This window comes from Carassius auratus, chromosome 38, assembly GCF_003368295.1.
Source record: "Carassius auratus strain Wakin chromosome 38, ASM336829v1, whole genome shotgun sequence".
Lineage (NCBI taxonomy): Eukaryota > Metazoa > Chordata > Actinopteri > Cypriniformes > Cyprinidae > Carassius > Carassius auratus.
The window spans coordinates 13773523-13791172 of NC_039280.1; the positions used below are offsets into that span (position 1 = coordinate 13773523).

Here is a 17650-nt window from a genome sequence, read left to right on the forward strand (position 1 = left end):
AGAGAACTTATGGAAATAATATACTTTAAAAGAATACACTGTATTTAAGTGTGAACTTAATGCAATGTTTTTGGACACTTAATTGTATATTAATGGAAATGGAATGAAATGAAAACAATTTTAACTTTAATTTTGAACTTTAACTTAAGTCAGACTTAAGGACAACTTTACATGTAATTTAATTCTTCTATTTTCTTTGAAATAGGGTTATAGTGTACTGCTGAATGTACTGAGAAGCATTTATGTAAAACTGAAATACTTTAAAAATTAAGGTTTTAAATTATAATCAAGCACTTTACATGTGATTTCTTTAAAGGACAATAAAAAAGTACTAAAACGATTTAAAATGTACTTTTAATCTGATATTAATACAAAGTACACTGTATAAAGTGTTAAGAAACATTAAAGTGTCTTTATTTACTTTAAGTACACTTACTGTATTAGTATTGTATTATTTTCAAGTACAGGTTTAGAAAAATATGCTTTTAAGATATGATCACATTGAGCACCAATGCACAATGCCACCATTGACAGCTGACTTTTGTTAAACTCTCTCCTGTCAGTAACATCCTCTGTATCTTGTATCAGTCCAGGAAGTAATTTTATTGTGCTTTTATACTGTCAAGAACCAGAGCCTGTTTTTCAGACGGAAATGAATCTGCTTGAACGATAGTAGAGTAACTTGACACCAAAGAGCTGGTCCAATTAACAGGCATACATTTATCTCCGACAGGCCAGTTGAGGTCATGGCAAAATCAATGGGCCATATTGTATCAGTTTGCAGACAGTGGCTCTGTGATTAATTACTGCACAATGTGTTTATGTTTCTGTGTGGCCGATAAGAGAGAGCAGGAGCATATGAGTCAGAATGAAAGTTATTTAAGAATCCATTATACATAATAGTGTTTTGTACAGAAAAATTTCAGTAGCATGACAGTGGTTCAGCTGTTTTCAAAAGTCTCATTGTGTTGGGCACACAAATAATCAAACACACTCTCCTCTACTATTCTCTCTCCTGATGTGTTGAGGTCTTACTTTTTAGAATAATATTTAGTCTGTCAAGTTTGTAAAAAAAACAAACAATAATTTTTTTTTCTTACTTTTAGTCGGCAAGGTTTCATTAAATTGATTAAATGAAACATTAAATATATTTAAAATGTTACTTAAGATCTCTTTCTCTATTGCAAAGAAATACTGTTATTTTTAATTTTCTATTCATTGATTCCTGAAAAAATGTATCATTGTTTCCACAAAGATGAATTTCAGCTTTACCAACACAGGAACATATGTTGACTATTTTTTTATATATATATATATATATATATATTATGTTTTTTTTATTTATTTTTTTATAATGCCACCATAGTTGGCATAAGAGACTTGTATGAAACTTAATTTGTAAATAATCATCCAATAGTTATATACAGTATTTAGACTATATAGCAAGAGTCTTGATTACTAGTACAGCTGTAATTTGGCCATAGCCACGAATCCACAGTTGTTTCATATATTTATTATAATATTGCCCCTTCAATATAGTTAGCTACTTATGTTAATAGCTTGTACTGTAGCTAACAACTTTCATGTCACTTGGAAAGCTGCGGTTTAAAAATAGTTTCCACACCAGTGTTCTTTGTGTTTTATATTGAACTGTCTTAGACCTCCATTCACCCCCTTTATTTTCCCAGTCACTCCCCCTTTCTGTGAAGCAGGCAGGCTCAGGCACGTGTGATCCACCGTTTCCCCTCTCCGATCCACGTGTGTCACGAAGTTGAATGTATGTGTGGGTTAGTGTGTGTTTGTGCATGGCTGGCAGCCCATGTAGATGTGACCCACTTTAGAAGGGGTAGCACACACTAGATGAGACTGTCGATAACTGAAGACAAGAGATAACCACAGACACATTCCTCTCTAATCTCCACTTCTTTCTTCACTGGTTTTATTAAAACCAGAGTAAACAGTAACTAGCATTCCTGCATAAGTGTATAAGGGTAGAGAGAGGACAGTCCCTGCAGATTCAATCATAGAGGACTATGTGTAAACCCAGCGGTGACATCTCATATCCCTCTGTACAATTATGAGCAGGTATTGTGGTTGTAGTTTTTTATTTATTTTGTAAATGAGTGTGCAGCAGGTTTGAAGCACTTTTTACTCCAGTGTGTTGAGTTTGTACATTGAATCCATACTATATGAGTATGGTATGGTGTACTATATGGATATGGTATACCATTCAAAAGTTTGGGTTCAGGAAAAAAATTGTATCATGAAAGAAATTTTACCAAGGCTGTATTTATTTGATAAAAATAGAGTAAAAGCATTAATATTGTGAAATATAATCTCAAATAAAAATAACTACTTTATATTTTAATATATTTTAAAATGTAATTTATTCTTGTGATGCAAAGCTGATTTTTTTTTTCTCCAAAAAAGATTTCTCCAATCCTCAGTGTCATATGATCTTCCAGAAATATTCAAATATATTCTGATCTGCTGCTGAAGAAACATTTGAACCATGATATTTTTTTTTCAAAAAAGGACAAAACCAGCATTTTTTTTTTTACATTTCATTATTATTTTCACACTGTAAATGTGTCTTTACTAGAACACTTTTGATAAATGTAATGCTTACTGAAAATAGGTACTGATTTCTTTCAAAAACAGCAACAAGAAAAACAAATAGATCTGTAAAGTAACTGTAGTGTACCATAGTCTTTCAGATTTTGCACACTTAAAAAACAAACATTACATTAGACTTTTTGTTTCATTCATACAGTACACTTACAGTATGGACATAGCAGAGCAGGAACACACTGTTAGTCTGTTTGTCACATATGATACAACACGCTGAAACTCATTTCTTCCAAATTCATTTACTTCCAAAATTCAGGATTTCTAAAAAGTCCTGAGTCAAAGTGGCAATGTTTAGTTTAATCTTAGTTATTATGGTTTCTCACACAGAGGTAGTGTTGGTAGGTATCCAGTGGGGGGCAGTGTACTCTTCCACTCCACTCAGATATAACATGTATGGAGGAGAAATATTCACAGATTATACTGTACCTGACAAAATGCACTCTCTCTTGGCTTTATGTCCACCGAGACCCATGTGAACTCACTGTCTGACGGCCAAATACAAAGAAAGAAAAACCGCTGGCCCCTCAGAAAGCCATGACCTTATCATGCTTTCATGGTAACATAATAACAGGCTTTTCACCTTGACACCATGCAACTAATACTCCATAGCAGGTGTGTGACATACAGTATGCATACTTGAACTCAGTCGTATCGCTTGTAGAGATGAACAGATGGTGGAGGCTCTTTAGATGCTCTCTTATACTTTATTATTGTTTTTACTAGGCGTATGGAACTTTTTAATAGTGATTATGAATTTCCCCTCAGCTTTCCTCTGGTGAATGTGTTTTGCATGCTCCAGAACTTCACCTGAACCTGTGTATGTGTGTGTATCCCTGCAGGAGTGTGTGTGAGCCGAGGTGGACACTGCTGTGGGACTCTGGGGATGTGTAAAGTCTCCATCCGTCCTGGGTCTCTGCAGCATTTTAGGAGCTGCTCTCTGGGCCTTTGTGCAAGGTAAAACAAAAGTATGTCTCTCTATCCTTGCTGTCAGTTCTGGAGAAACAGACATGACATATGGAAATGATTTCCATCATTCGTTTAGCCCAGCCATACAGAACAAGCAGGCTTTAATGGACCCTGGCATCAATGTCATAACTTTTACCTCTCACAGTGTTCGTTTTAATTAGACTCAGTTAATTAAAGACACTAAAAGCTAATGATCTGTAAAGCATGATGAAAATACACTCAGAGTTGACTTATATCAGTGCAAAGGATCTGAAAAGGTAAGGTAATGCATTATAAATCTTATCACCCTTCTCATGAATATTAATTAGGTGATGTAACATTTGACAGTAGTTGCCCCGCCCATTCTTACATCTTCATGGAACAAAGTTCTAGTCTTTTTTCTATGTTCAATATATTCATGTTTATTAAACATCAAGCATGGATGAGGACTGATTATGGAAGGTAAGAAACATATTTTGACAGATTCCACAATGAAAACCATAAAAAGCATGTCATTTTGAGAGGTGTTAAGAAAGTTGTCACCTCTCAAAAAAAAAAAAACTATGTATTTATGAAAAATACAATGTATATGTTTAGCAAGTATGAATGCCCATTAAAGATGTTTTTACAGTGTTTAATGACATGTTCTTTAAAACTATTGAAAGTGGTTACATTTAAGTGTATTCCAATGTAATCTATGATATTAGTAAATTACATCTTATTTACTAATCTATGATATTAGCAAATTTAGGCACTTTGAAATGGTGTCTTAAGAAGCCTTGTTTGCTGAAATGATGTACGAGTTCAAGGGATAGTTAAACCCAAAATGAAAATTCTGTCATTAATCACTCACCGTCATGTCGTTCCAGACCTGTAAGGCAAATTAAGATATCTTTGATGAAATCCGAGGCCTCTCTGACCAGACAGAAACTTAGTAAGGACATCAGTAAAACAGTCCATGTGACATCAGTGGCTAAACTCAAATTTTGCGAAGCTACGATAATTATTTTTGTGTGCAAAGAAAACAAAAAATAACATAATTTAACAATTCTTCTGACATTTTGGAGAGAACCACAACTTTTCTTAGTGCACAACAATGATTCTCGACTGTTTTATCGATGTCCTTACTACTTTTCTGTCTATGCATGGTCAGAGAGCTCTCGGATTTCATCAAAAATATCTTAATTTGTGTTCCTTAGATGAACAAAGGCCTTACAGCTTTGGAACAACATGAGGGTGATTAATTAATGACAGAATTTTTATTTTTGGGTGCTCTGAAACAAGTGATTCGTAAACATATTGAAGCTTCGCTAAGCAGTGTTTCCAACACAGCTGTCACTAGTGTTGTGGTTCATGGTTCTTGTTGCACAGCTTTTCAATGTATACAGATAAATTACATGTTAAAATCTTACCAGGTGACACCTGCTTAGGAAACACTGTATGATAAAGTGAGCGACTGCTTTAAATCTGTTGGAACGCAACTGACTAGGATAAACATAATAATCTGCAAAAATTGTGTTGATGTCAATTTTACAGGCATTAGCAGAGTTGTACTCGGTGGGAACAAGCATTTCCACAGCTGATTATCGCTTCTGTTGGAGTCTGGACATTGATTAATGGCATGAATATGTGTCTGGCTGAGTTTTTACCCCACAGGGAAATTTGAATAAAGGTCCAATCCAGCACTTTGTACGTGGGTCAGGTTCATGATGGACGACCAGTGCCGAGTGTGACAGTGGCATGGATACTGGCCGAGCGGAGTCTAGATGGGAGGGGCTGTAAGGGTCAGAGGGCAGGGTTTGGAGGATGGGATTTATTATTGACAATAGATTTTTGAACATGCACTATAGTAATACCATGTTTTTAATGCACTACCATGGTTGTCGTGAAATCACAACCAGAAAAGTGCCCCTTTTCAGATCACAGATTTGGCCCCATTGGCTCCACTCATCTGGTTAGTATGCAGTTTGAGCACATGACTGGCAGTTCTTCAGTACTTTGTGTGTGTGTGTGTGTGTGTGTGTGGTCTAAGCAGCTGCTCTGCCCCTGCAGCTCTCAATCTATGCTCACACTCATCTTAGCAGCTGTCTGTTTCCTTCAGGAGACCGACCTCTCTCTCTTCCTCTCTGTGGTAGGAATGGCATCAGAGGCTTAGTTACTGACCAGACTTTGTGTTTTTAATTGATTATATTTTCTAAGAATATTTCCAGAGATACACAAATGGTTTCTCATTGGTACAGAGGGAGAAAAAAAATTCTAAGAATATACAGTATAAAGAATATTTATTTATTTAGCTTATGAAACCTCTAACCAATAAGAGTTTTTGTATTATTGTACATTATTACTGTGACACGTTTGTTTTTAAAGAAGCACATCAAGGCTGCATTTATTTGAAACTTTAAAATACAATGACTAATTTATAATACAGTTGAATATATTTGACATGTTTTCTGAATTTTCAGCAGTCATTGCTCCAGGCTTTAGTGTCACATGATCCTTCAGGAATCATTATAATATGCTAATTTTCTGATCAAGAATAATTTTTTTCTTGTTTATATCATTGTTGAAATGTTTTCATCTGTGTAATATTCTTCTTGAAACCATGATACTTTGGTAAATAGACAGCATTTATTTTTGAGTAATATTATAGTAATACTTTCTTTCAAACTATTGTCTATATTTTGTAAAAAAAAACAAAAAAAAAGGTTTGTTTCATGTAATTTTTCATGTAAAATCATGCAAAATTTGTTTCATGTAATTTTTGGGTGGTGTTACATGGATATGTTCACCAGAGATATTTTCATTCAATCAATGTGTGTTTCATCAAACCATGTCATTCTCATCGCATTTTACACTGGGAGCTGCTGCTGTGTTGGCAGTGCTGTTCTGATCCTCCCTACATGCCAGTGGAACATAAACAGCGAGCATGCTGGGAGTTAATGGGAAATGAATAAAAAGACAGGCAGACCAAAGAGTCTCTGACACGTTGCCTGCTCCCATCTCTCTCCTGCTTAGGTTTACTGAGAGAGTACAGGGCAGGACTGAGATCTGTGTGTGTACAGATTAAAAGATGCCATATGTTACCCCCTTTTCCTCTGTCCTATAAAACCAGAGCAGTGATATTGTGCCCATCAGTGATTTGCAACCTTTTTCCTGAATGACACAAGAGGCTTCAGATGTCTAACTGCCCTCTGACTCCCCCTGCTTTCTCTCTCACTCTCTCTCTGTCCATAGACTGATGAATCACTTTTGTTTAGTTATGGGAAATAACTGTCTGTGTAAAACATCATAGCAGCTCTCCCATAGCAAAGATGACTAACACTGCAATATACTGTAGCAATATGTAGCTGTTATATTATTTTGAAGAAATCTATTATCGTGCAGGGGCATGAACAGCGGATGAAAGCCTCTGACTCTGTCTGCAAAAATGTTTTCATGATTCAAAGACATTATCTCATTTGTCAGTGAGACCTGATGCTATGTTTGGTGTTTCCACCTGAGGTCATGTCGCGACTGAGACCACAGACTCATGAAGTATTTTAAAACCCTGGTCTTTCGACCTTTGACCTCACTTGACCCTTTACGCCCATAAAACAGCATGGGCAGCTCCTGGGTGTTTCAGCCGGTGTCAGGAACAGGTGGGTTTCTGACAACTGTCTTTATATTCATCCCCTTATTTAATTTTCTTTGACAGCAGTGTCCCAAATAAAATATACTGTTTCATTGCTAACAAAACTTAATAGAGTTCTTAGTCATGTATCATTTAAATATCAACTTTGTGTAGTAATAAAACATAATTATAAGGTTGATAATTATGCATAGACTATTATTCTTATAAAATAAAAAGTAATGTACTTATTACTAACAACAAAAACACTACTAATATAACAACTGTTACTACTACTACTACTACTTATTATTATTATTAGTATTATTTTCTTTTAGATTTTAATGAAAAAATATTTTAGTTCATATTTTACAAATGTGATTTAGGGATAATAATAATAATAATAGTAATAACATTTATAATAATGTTTAATATTATTTTAATATTAATATCATCTATACAGCAGCAATAATAATAATAATATATATATTTTAAAATATTTGAGTTCATATCAAAATCTTTGAATTTTGACTGGATTTTGGAAAATCTGAACATGTTTTGAGAGCTCTACATGATTAATGAGCTGAAAATAATCTCTGCTTGCTCAGTTTTTAATCACATTTTTTGTTTAATCCCAGGAAACATCATTGAGATATTCAGAAATTCATATGTGTCATATTGTGAGTTTTTTTTCCCGATTATTGGAGTGCTATCAGTCAGTGAGTGTTGTGATGATGGATACCAGGTATTACACAATTCTTTGGCTTTAGTCCTAAACCTTGCTTGTTGTCTTTCCACATGCTCTGTAGAGCTGATGTCCACTCATGGCGGATTCTAAGAATATAAACTCTCTGAAAACTCTCTTTCCAAATACACTTTAAACTCTGTGCATTTTTCATTTTCTGCACACTGAGTAGAAGTGTAGCTGTACATCATGCCCATATGTCCTCCACTCTACGCCCAAGTGTTTTTTATTATTATATTTTTTACATTAAGTTATATGCACACCCACTCAACAAAGCACAAAAAGGACACATAACTCCCTCTCATCCTTCTCTCCACATCACCTCAGTGGTCTTATTACTTTTCCATGGCGGAGAGCAGAGCAGTAAAAGTAGATTGGCTTGCAGTGCTCAGACCTGCTGGCAGCTTCACACATACAGTTACATTACACGCTATTCATTACAGCAGCTCAGACCAGGGCTCTGTATATGTTTATGAAGTCTACTTGTGTGTCTGTGTGACATTTCTGGCACTGTAAATGTTGATGTACTGTATGAATGTGTGTTTCTGTCAGTGATGTAGAGTGTGGAGAGTGTGTGGGATGTGTATTATGACAGCAGATGTGTTTGGCATAAGTTCATTGCTTTGTGATGCAGGTCTGTGATCCTGGGGGGTCTGAGCTCAGGGCTAGAGGTGTATTACACACAGTCCCATATTTGATGTGCTTTTATGAATCCATGATTTTGTTATGTAATCTGCCTCCAGTAGAAAGTTAATTGAAGATTAGTCTGCATACCACACTGCAATCTTTGATCATGTAGACGGCAAAACATGTTTTCCTTCTGCTAGGAGTTACTTTTGTCGGCATGCTCCTCTCATGCTGACAAAATCATGCCCTCTCATGCACTCGGGGATGAAGAGGAAAGATTCATGGGCATCATGCATTGATCCAACATACATTTTGTGATCTGTTCCTCATTAGAAGGCACAAAATCAATGCAGATTTTTAAAAACATTTTTAGGGTTCATTTTAAATGGCAAAATCAATAGGATTACTGTACAGTATGTAGAAAGGGAACATGAAACTTTTTGAAAGAAGTCACTCACAGAGGCTGCATTTAAAAAAAAAAATCGAAAATACATTAACAACAGTAATATCGTGAAATATTATTACCATTTAAAGTGACTGTTTTCTATTGTAATATTATTTTAAAAATGTAATAATTTTCTGGGATGGCAAAGCTAAATGTTCAGCATCATTACTCCTGTCTTTAGTGTCACATGGTCCTTCAGAAATTATTCTAACATGCTACTTTGCTGCTCAAGAAACATTTCTTCTTATTGTCAATGTGGAAAACGGTATGCATTAATGTTTGTGTGGAAAAAGTAAGTATTTTCAGATGGAAATTGTATTTAATTTTATTTAGAAAGAACAGCGTTTATTTGAAATAGTAATCTTTTGTGACATTATAAATTTTATAACTGTCAGTTTTATTTCATTTAATGCATTCTTGCTAAATGTACTAATTTATTTTATTATATTTAAATTTGTATATTCTAGGGCTGCAACAAACTATGATTTTGATAATCAATTAATCTAACGATTATTAGATCGACTAATCACCGATTATTTTGCTGATTAAAATCAGTAGAAATTTGATTATTCAGCTTTTGCAATTAGTTAAAATATTGAGCTATACGTATTCTAACAAATAAATTAAGGTAATCAATTCAGCTTTTGAAAGTCATATTATATAATTACAGTTGTACAATAATTTTATACCAATAAAAATATTTGGCACACAAAATGAGATGGCAGAGAAACTCTCTTATTCACCATTTAATTATTTAATTACCTAAAATATCTTTTTTTTAAGTCATATGGATAAGAAACAATATAAAGCAAAGTGATAAGACGTTTTATTTTTTGGATAAACTAATATTCACAACATAATCTTGTTTTTGAAGAAGATGCTCCCTCAACTTTACTGAAATTCATTTAAGTCTGTCATTTACACCAGACTGCTTTGTGAATGAGGGTCAGAATAAAACAGTTTTTGCACAAAAGTTTCTCCTGAATGATAGAGCAGTGCCAACTTTTCGCAATCCAGCTACATTTCCAGAAGAAGTAAGTATCACGCATTCATTTTTCCAAATTGGCTTTCTGAAAGACCTTCTTGGCACTCTGAAAGGCTAATAAAGCTACCAATGTATGTCTGTTTTAACTGATGCTGCCTTTACGTGCTACCAGAATGATTGTGAAGAGGAAAGTGGGAATTAAAATTGCATATGAAAGCAATGTGAAATCGACCGCTGGAATTAGTAGAGCTTATAATCAAAAGTGGGGCTTATAAAGATTGTAATAGCATGCGATGGTACCATGAGTTATTTTTTATCCCACAGTGCTGCCGTCTATGTAATTCATAAAGTGCATTTTTATGCACAGTACAGTCAGATGAGACTTTTAAACCAAGTGCGTTTTCTGTAATGATAACAGGCTTGTACTAATAGTGGAGTGTTTATTTGCAAAGGCTAGGGCGATATTGCTAGAGCTTGAGCTCTTGAAGCTCCGCCCTCTTCCCCGGACCAGCTCATTTGCATTTAAAGGGGAAGACACAGAAATCATGCGTTTTGGCTCATACCCTAAAAGTACCAATTTTGTGACATATTTTATATTATACACCAAGAAAAAATGCTGGGCAGGTTTTTAGACAACTTTTGTGTCAAGTGGAGTGGCGGGGATGGGACGAAAAAGTGACGCCAAGGTTTGAGACCAAGCATGTTAATACATTCTTATCAAAGATTACAAAGACAGAGTTTTTTAGGTATTAAATGCACTGATGAATCATGTCCAATGAGTGCTGTTAGAAAATAAACAGTTTCATGTTGACTTTAAAACATCATAAAGTGTGTTAAAACTGAGCTGTCTTATTGGCAACTAAAAACATAATCAAATTGAACTAAATATTTAAAATATTAAAATGCAAAGTGTGTGGAATGTGTCAGATTTTCTGGCATCTGAATCTGTAGATTTCAGCCGAGTTGTGCTCATTTTAGCAATGAAACTCTCAGAGCCCCCAGCTTTACCCCAGTCTGCCACTCAACAATTGTTTTGCATTTTTGCTCCATCTTTTTTTCTTTCGCTCTCTCTCAGTAGATGAGGGGTCAAGTGTATTGTTGGAAGTTTTGAGGACCTCTCATTTTGTGTGTGTCCATCTGCATGTGTGTGTACATGCTTGATCAAATCAGTGTGTGTGTGTGTGGGTGGAGGGGTTGGATGGATGGGTGTGGGGAGTGAAAGGGGGATTAGGTTCTTGTTCAGTCTTTTGTCCTTCACTATCATTAATTTCCTCTCTTTCCTAACCAACTCTGTTCCGTTCCATTTCTGAATTGAATAGAGAAAGCGGGACTGGGAAGTTTAAGGGGACTGAGAATTCCCCTTCCTCCATTCATACTTAATCAAACTGTTTATTACCCCGCTAACAACAGCTTTAACCAGTACAGAACTGGAAGAAACAAAGTTTGCATGTCCATAGTGTTCTGAAAACAGTTCTTTGCATATTACTACAACTTGCTGTCCATTACTAGTAATTCAGCTGAATACAGATTACATTATGAAAATTGTAGTTAATAACATTTTCTATTACATTACACATTTTGCCCTCGTCGGGGGCCGTTGGCGAGAGTGAGAGCTCTGATTGGATGTTCAGTTTAGCCAGAGTCAGTGCCCGAAAATTAAAGCGAAAGGGATGAAAACAAGCATGCGAATGAAGGCAGTACAGACAGAAGGCTGTTTACATGTTACATGATCTTTCCCGATCATTCTAATACGTGAATGTTTTCATAACAACATGAAATGCTTGAATTCATTTAAGTTATCAACATTACTGAAATTTAAGATGGTAAGCGCTGCTTTGTTTACATTTCATATATCAGCGTTTCTCATATATCTTTGTTTCGGTTTCTCCTTTGGATTGACGAATATATAATGGCTGCTGATATGAAAAGCTCATTCCTGTCAGGCATGCGCAGAAGGCACATGTTAGTTTGCCATTGGATGTAGTCTGTGCTGTGTGTTTCAGTGCAGCTTTTTGGTCCGATGTTGTCGACGCGAGGCAACAATACCATCAGCTTTCTTTGCCGCTCATTCTTTGAAGTCATCTTGGTGTGTCCGGGCCTTAAGCATTGGTGCATATGTGGAGAGTGCAGTTGGCCGGATTTACTTTGAGATATGTGTGTGCACTGTGGTTGAGAGTATCATGTTAAGTCCCCCCAGTAAGTATATGTGGAGTGTTTGTTCATATGATAATTTCCCTGTAGGGCAAGTGTCCATTAATCACTGGGATGTTCATCTGTTCCTAATGCTTCATTAGCTCTTTTTCCTCTGTCTCTCACTCTTTCTCTGTCTGTCTTTCTCTACCCCTCTCGTTCCACTTTTTCACTTCACTTGAGAGTCCCACATCACTCAGGATCCCTCTATTTACTGCTCCTTATGAATGTAGATTAGGAACATAACACGTCATGCTTCCTTGCTTTTGTCTGGGAATGGCCAGTCAAATTTTTTAAAAAGCATATTTTAAAGCTTAAATCTCATGAAATAAAAAAATCCAGCATCTCAGAATTTTAGAATATTTACATTTGAGTTTCATTAAATGACCATCCCTTCAGTATAAATTCCGGGTATCTGTTGTTCTTTGAAACCACAAAATTGGGAAGACATCTGAATTGACAATGGTCCAGAAGACGATCACTGACGATCACTGAGGGACAAATTTGAAAGAAATGACCCAACACCCTGTTGTTTTTAAGTCCATGTCCTCCTGTGAATTCTCAGAGTGCTGTATCAAAGCATATTAAATGCAAGGTTGACTGGAAGGAAGAAATTGGGTAGGAAAAGGTGCATAAGCAACAGATGCATGGATATTCTGTACACTAATAGACATTGTTATTAAACATAAAAATGTTAAGTACATTCAAATAAAATTCCAGAGGGGTCAAATCTGAAAGAAATGCCCAAACACCCTGTTGTTTTTCAGTCCTTGTCCCCATACAAAGAAGTAAAAGAATGTAACTTTCAGTGTGATGTCATACAGGATAACAGACCCTTTGTGATGCTCTTTATCTGCACATTTGTGGTGAAGGCATGTGTTTACATTAACAGGGCATGTGGACATGTGATGAGTCAGTGTTTAGAGTAAGTCATGCGTTTATGTCCCAGCATGCCTTGAGATTACTGTATATCCCAGGAAAGTCTACTAAATAGATGAAGAGTTTGACTTGATTGGAGGGGTTTTACTCTTACTTAGTGGACAACCTACTCTTTACATAGTTATGCCATTACCATCACCATTATTTCCATCAAATTTGTTAATTCATAAAAAAAAAGTTAATAAAAAAAAAAAAATGTCTGAATTCTCCTGTGATGCATGGATCTGTACACTAATAGACATTGTTATTAAACAAAGATTCATGTAAAATAAAAATGTAAAGTGCATCCAGAGGGCTCTGGAAGCGCAGCTGTGGCCTAATGTTTAGAAACTTGGACTTGGAACCGGAAGGTTGCTGGTTTGAGTCTCGGTGCTGACAGGAGTTGTAGGTGTGGGGAAGTGAATCTTCCACCCTCAATACCCATGTCTGAAATGCCCTTGAGCAAGGCACTGAGCCCCCAGTTGTTCCCCGGGCACTGGATATATAGCTGCCCAATGATCTGGGGGTGTGTTCACTTCTTACTGCTGTATATGTGCACTTGGATGGATTAAATGCAGAGCACTAAATTCTGCGTATGGGTTACCATACTTGGCAAATGTCACAACTTTCAGTGTTTACCTGTGTGTGTGTGTGTGTGGGTGTGTAATGTGAGTCACATTACACTGTAAAGCCTGACATATAAAATAGTAGTAAAAAATGGTTTATTGAACAAATAATAATTACATTTATTCATTTAGCAGACACTTTTATCCAAAGCAACTTACAGATGAAGACAGTGGAAGCAATCAAAAACAACAAAAAGAGCAATGATATATAAATGCTAGAACAAGTCTCAGTTAGGTTAACACAATACACGTAGCATGGGATTTTAAGTAATATAATAAATAAAAAGAAAACAGATAGAATAATAAAAAAAAGAATAGAGCAAGCTAGTTAGAGGTCTTTACACATATACACACATATACAATTGCATAATAAATGAAAAGAAAATAGAATACAAAAAGATTAGAAAGGTAGCTTGATTTTTTAAGAATAGAATTAGAATATTGAGTGATAAAGTTAAGTGAAGAGATGTGTTTTAAGCCAATTCTTGAAGATGGCTTAGGACTTAACTGCTCGGATTGAGTTGGGGAGGTCATTCCACCAGGAGGGAACATTTAATTTAAAGGTCTGTAAAAGTGACTTTGTGCTTCTTTGGGATGGCACAATCAAGCGACGTTCACTTGCAGAACGCAAGCTTCTAGAGGGCACATAAGTCTGAAGTAACAAATTTAGGTAAATGGGTGCAGAGCCAGACATCAATGTCTTGATTTTTATGCGAGCAGCTATTGGAAGCCAGTGCAAATTGATAAACAGAGGTGTGACGTGTATTCTTTTTGGCTCATTAAAAATTAATCTTGCTGCCGCGTTCTGAATTTACCAAGTTCTTTATTACCAAGTTCTGAATTAATTGTGAAGGTTTGATAGAATTGGCTGGAAGACCTGCCAAGAGGGCATTGCAATAGTTCAGCCTGGACAGAACAAGAGCTTGAACAAGGAATTGTGCAGCATGTTCCGAAAGAAAGGGCTTGATCTTCTTGATGTTGAATAAAGCAAATCTGCAGGATCGGACAGTTTTAGCATTGTGGTCTGAGAAAGTCAGCTGATCATCAATCATAACTCCAAGGCTTCTAGCTGTTTTTGAAGGAGTTATGGTTGAAGTGCCTAACTTGATGGTGAAATTGTGATGAAACGATGGGTTTGCTGGAATCACAAGCAGTTATGTCTTGGCAAGGTTGAAGTTGAAGTTGAAGGTGATGGTCCATCATCCAGGAAGAAATGTCTTTTAGACAAGCTGAGATGCGATTAGCTACCGTCGGATCATCAGGATGGAATTAGAGGTAGAGTTGAGTTTCATCAGCATAGCAGTGGTATGAAAAGACATGTTTCTGAATGACAGAACCTAATGATGCCATGTAGACAGAGAAGAGAAGTGGTCCAAGAACTGAGCCCTGAGGCACCCCAGTAGTTAGATGTTGAGACTTGGACACCTCACCTCTCCAAGATACTTTAAAGGACCTATCTGATAGTGATATTAGATATTAGATATCTGATATAATAATAAAAAATTTAAAAAAGTTTGCATATGTGTTCTATATTATATTTATTATTATTATTTTATTCTTAGAGTATGATATAGGTGAGTATGGAGCTAATACTAAAGAAAAAGGCTCCTCAGTATTATTCAGGGGTGCAAAGAGAGGAAAAAATATGCAGTTTACTGCAGATAATAATATTTATATGGCAAAATGGTAAGTAATGTTATTTTTAACAACAGTGTGACAGATTTCTTACATACAAGTTGTCAATATCTCCTAGTATTTTTGTTTCTAAAAATTATGTATGGATAATCACATAAACCTAAGCTGACTCAATCTAGTAAGTGTTCACCTTGAAATATAAATAGTATTCTTATGTTTACTTAATAAAAACCACCAAAGATTCTTGAGCAAAATAACGTGTGCCATGACCAGTAACACTTAAACTAAAAACTCTTTTACTTGCTAATAAAGTATAAACTATCAGTAAAATGACAGCAAAGTTTTGATCATGTCTATAATTTAGAGGCCTTACATGACAGTACAACAGTAGGCATTATAGTATTAAAGCAGTGGCTGAGGGTCAATCTTAAAAACAGGACGCAGCCTTTCTATTTTCCACTCGCATTGTAATGGACAGAGATGAAGAAAACAAAAAGGTAGAAGAAAGACGAGGGAAAAGAGAGGGAGTGAGCATGAGGAGGGATTAAATGTGAGTGAGGATGGGGGTGGTGGAGGAGCAAGGGGCCATAGAAAAGTGAGAGAGGGAGGAGGGTAGAAGGAGAAGGGGGCGGTGCTGTGACGGCAAACAGCAGGGAAAGAGAGGAGAGGACAGGACAGAAAGGAAGGGGGTTTCTACCAGAGAAAAGAGAGCAAACTTTGGCATGAGGAGGAGGAGCAGAAAGAATGAGCGTGTGAGAGAGAAGGAAAGAGATAGAAGGAGTGTGTGTAAGACTGAGAGAGGAGTACAGTGAGCAGACTGGGATTGTATCTCCAGGACAGACTGGGGAGAAGCGAGGAGGCAGCCATGCAGAGCATTATGGGTATGTCAGCAGCATGACTCTATTTAATACACCCTCCGATTGCACGAGAGTTCAGATTACCACTGCAGAGCTTTGAAGTGATGTGAAATGAATGATTAACTTCTCAAAGCTGATATCACTGGGGTGAGAAGAAGCTCTTTGAAGTTTAGCAGCACTGTTAGTGCTTTCTGTTGTGGGAGAACGATTGCAGGGCACAAAGTTAATGATAATTTTGTTGATAAAGCAAATTTAATGACTACTCAGAGGCTTTTTATTGTCCTGACAAAGAACAATATGTCTCAAAAGACCTAACAAAGATCTAATTTATGCTTCATTTAAGAATAAACTTTGTCTCAGATGTCTCTTCTGAAATTCCTGGAGAAATAAAAATAAGCAACATGAAATGATTGTTGAAATACAGTAAGAGCAAAGATCTATCAAATGAATGTGAAAGCTCAGATCATTTAATCTTAGAAGAAGTTGATGAGAAATGTTTGAGTTTAAACTGAGATCTCTGACTTTTGGTATCTTGTCAAATCTGAGCATAGTTTGAAACTGAAATCTTTTCTGGAACTCAGGAGGAGGCACATGTGAGATTACTGGGGTTTTTCCCACAGAAGAAACTAAGATGCATGAATCTTAAACAAAAAAGTCTTCAGATAAAAGTCCTCTGATATCTTTTGTAGTTTTTGTTTCCTACACTCTTAAAGATAAAGTTCTTGATTGAAATCTATGCTTGTAGATTCATGTAACCTTTCAATTTCACAAAAGTTCTTTATAGTAGAAAAAGGTTCTTTTAGATTTTTTTAAATTGGTTTACTTTAGGAAATGTTCACTGATAGTTCTTTGGAGAACCCAAAATGTTTCTTTTATGACATCACTGTAAAAACCTCTTTTGAAACCTTCATTTTTAAGAGTGTGTAGGAATTTATATCTGTTGTAAAGAGTGTTTGTTGAGCTCTTAGGTTTTTGTAACTGGTTTGTTTTTGTGGGACAGGGCCTTGTTAATGAATTGATTTACAGGACTTGATTTTTTTGTTTTGTGGAGATTGTTTTAAAAGTACAATCTTAAACATAAAGGTTCTTTATTAGCATCTACAGCTCCATGAAGAACCATCAATAAAAACTTTCCATTGCACAGAACATTCTTTACAATGGAAAAAAGTCTTTTAGATTATTAAAATGTCCTTCACACTGAGAAAATTGCCATTTTAAGATAATTTCACTGTAAATGGTTCTTCTATAGAATTATAGTGAAACCCCCCCTTTTGGAATCTTTATTTTAATGGTGAATATGAAGCTAAAAGTTGGCGTATGAACAACTGGCTTGGATTGGAACGTCCGACGTCCAGCACACACTCCAATCACTCCTCACCCAGTGCTTACACAAAGCTTCTTCAAACTAGTCAAACACCACTAAGCTTCTTGCCCAGCAT

At 35.9% G+C, this 17650-nt stretch overlaps 1 protein-coding gene across 4 annotated transcripts in view; it reads left to right on the top strand.

Moving 5' to 3' along the window:
* Positions 1 to 17650, top strand: part of LOC113057147 (leucine zipper putative tumor suppressor 2 homolog) — a 62752-nt gene that overhangs the window by 24477 nt on the left and 20625 nt on the right. For 2 of the 4 annotated variants that reach the window (XM_026224270.1, XM_026224268.1), the window contains one exon: positions 3471 to 3585. The gene's annotated coding sequence lies outside the window, so the exon portion shown is untranslated. Of the gene's footprint in view, positions 1 to 2070; positions 2086 to 3470; positions 3586 to 16002; positions 16236 to 17650 lie in introns of those variants that run through there. The other 2 variants (XM_026224271.1, XM_026224267.1) reach the window with 2 other exon arrangements.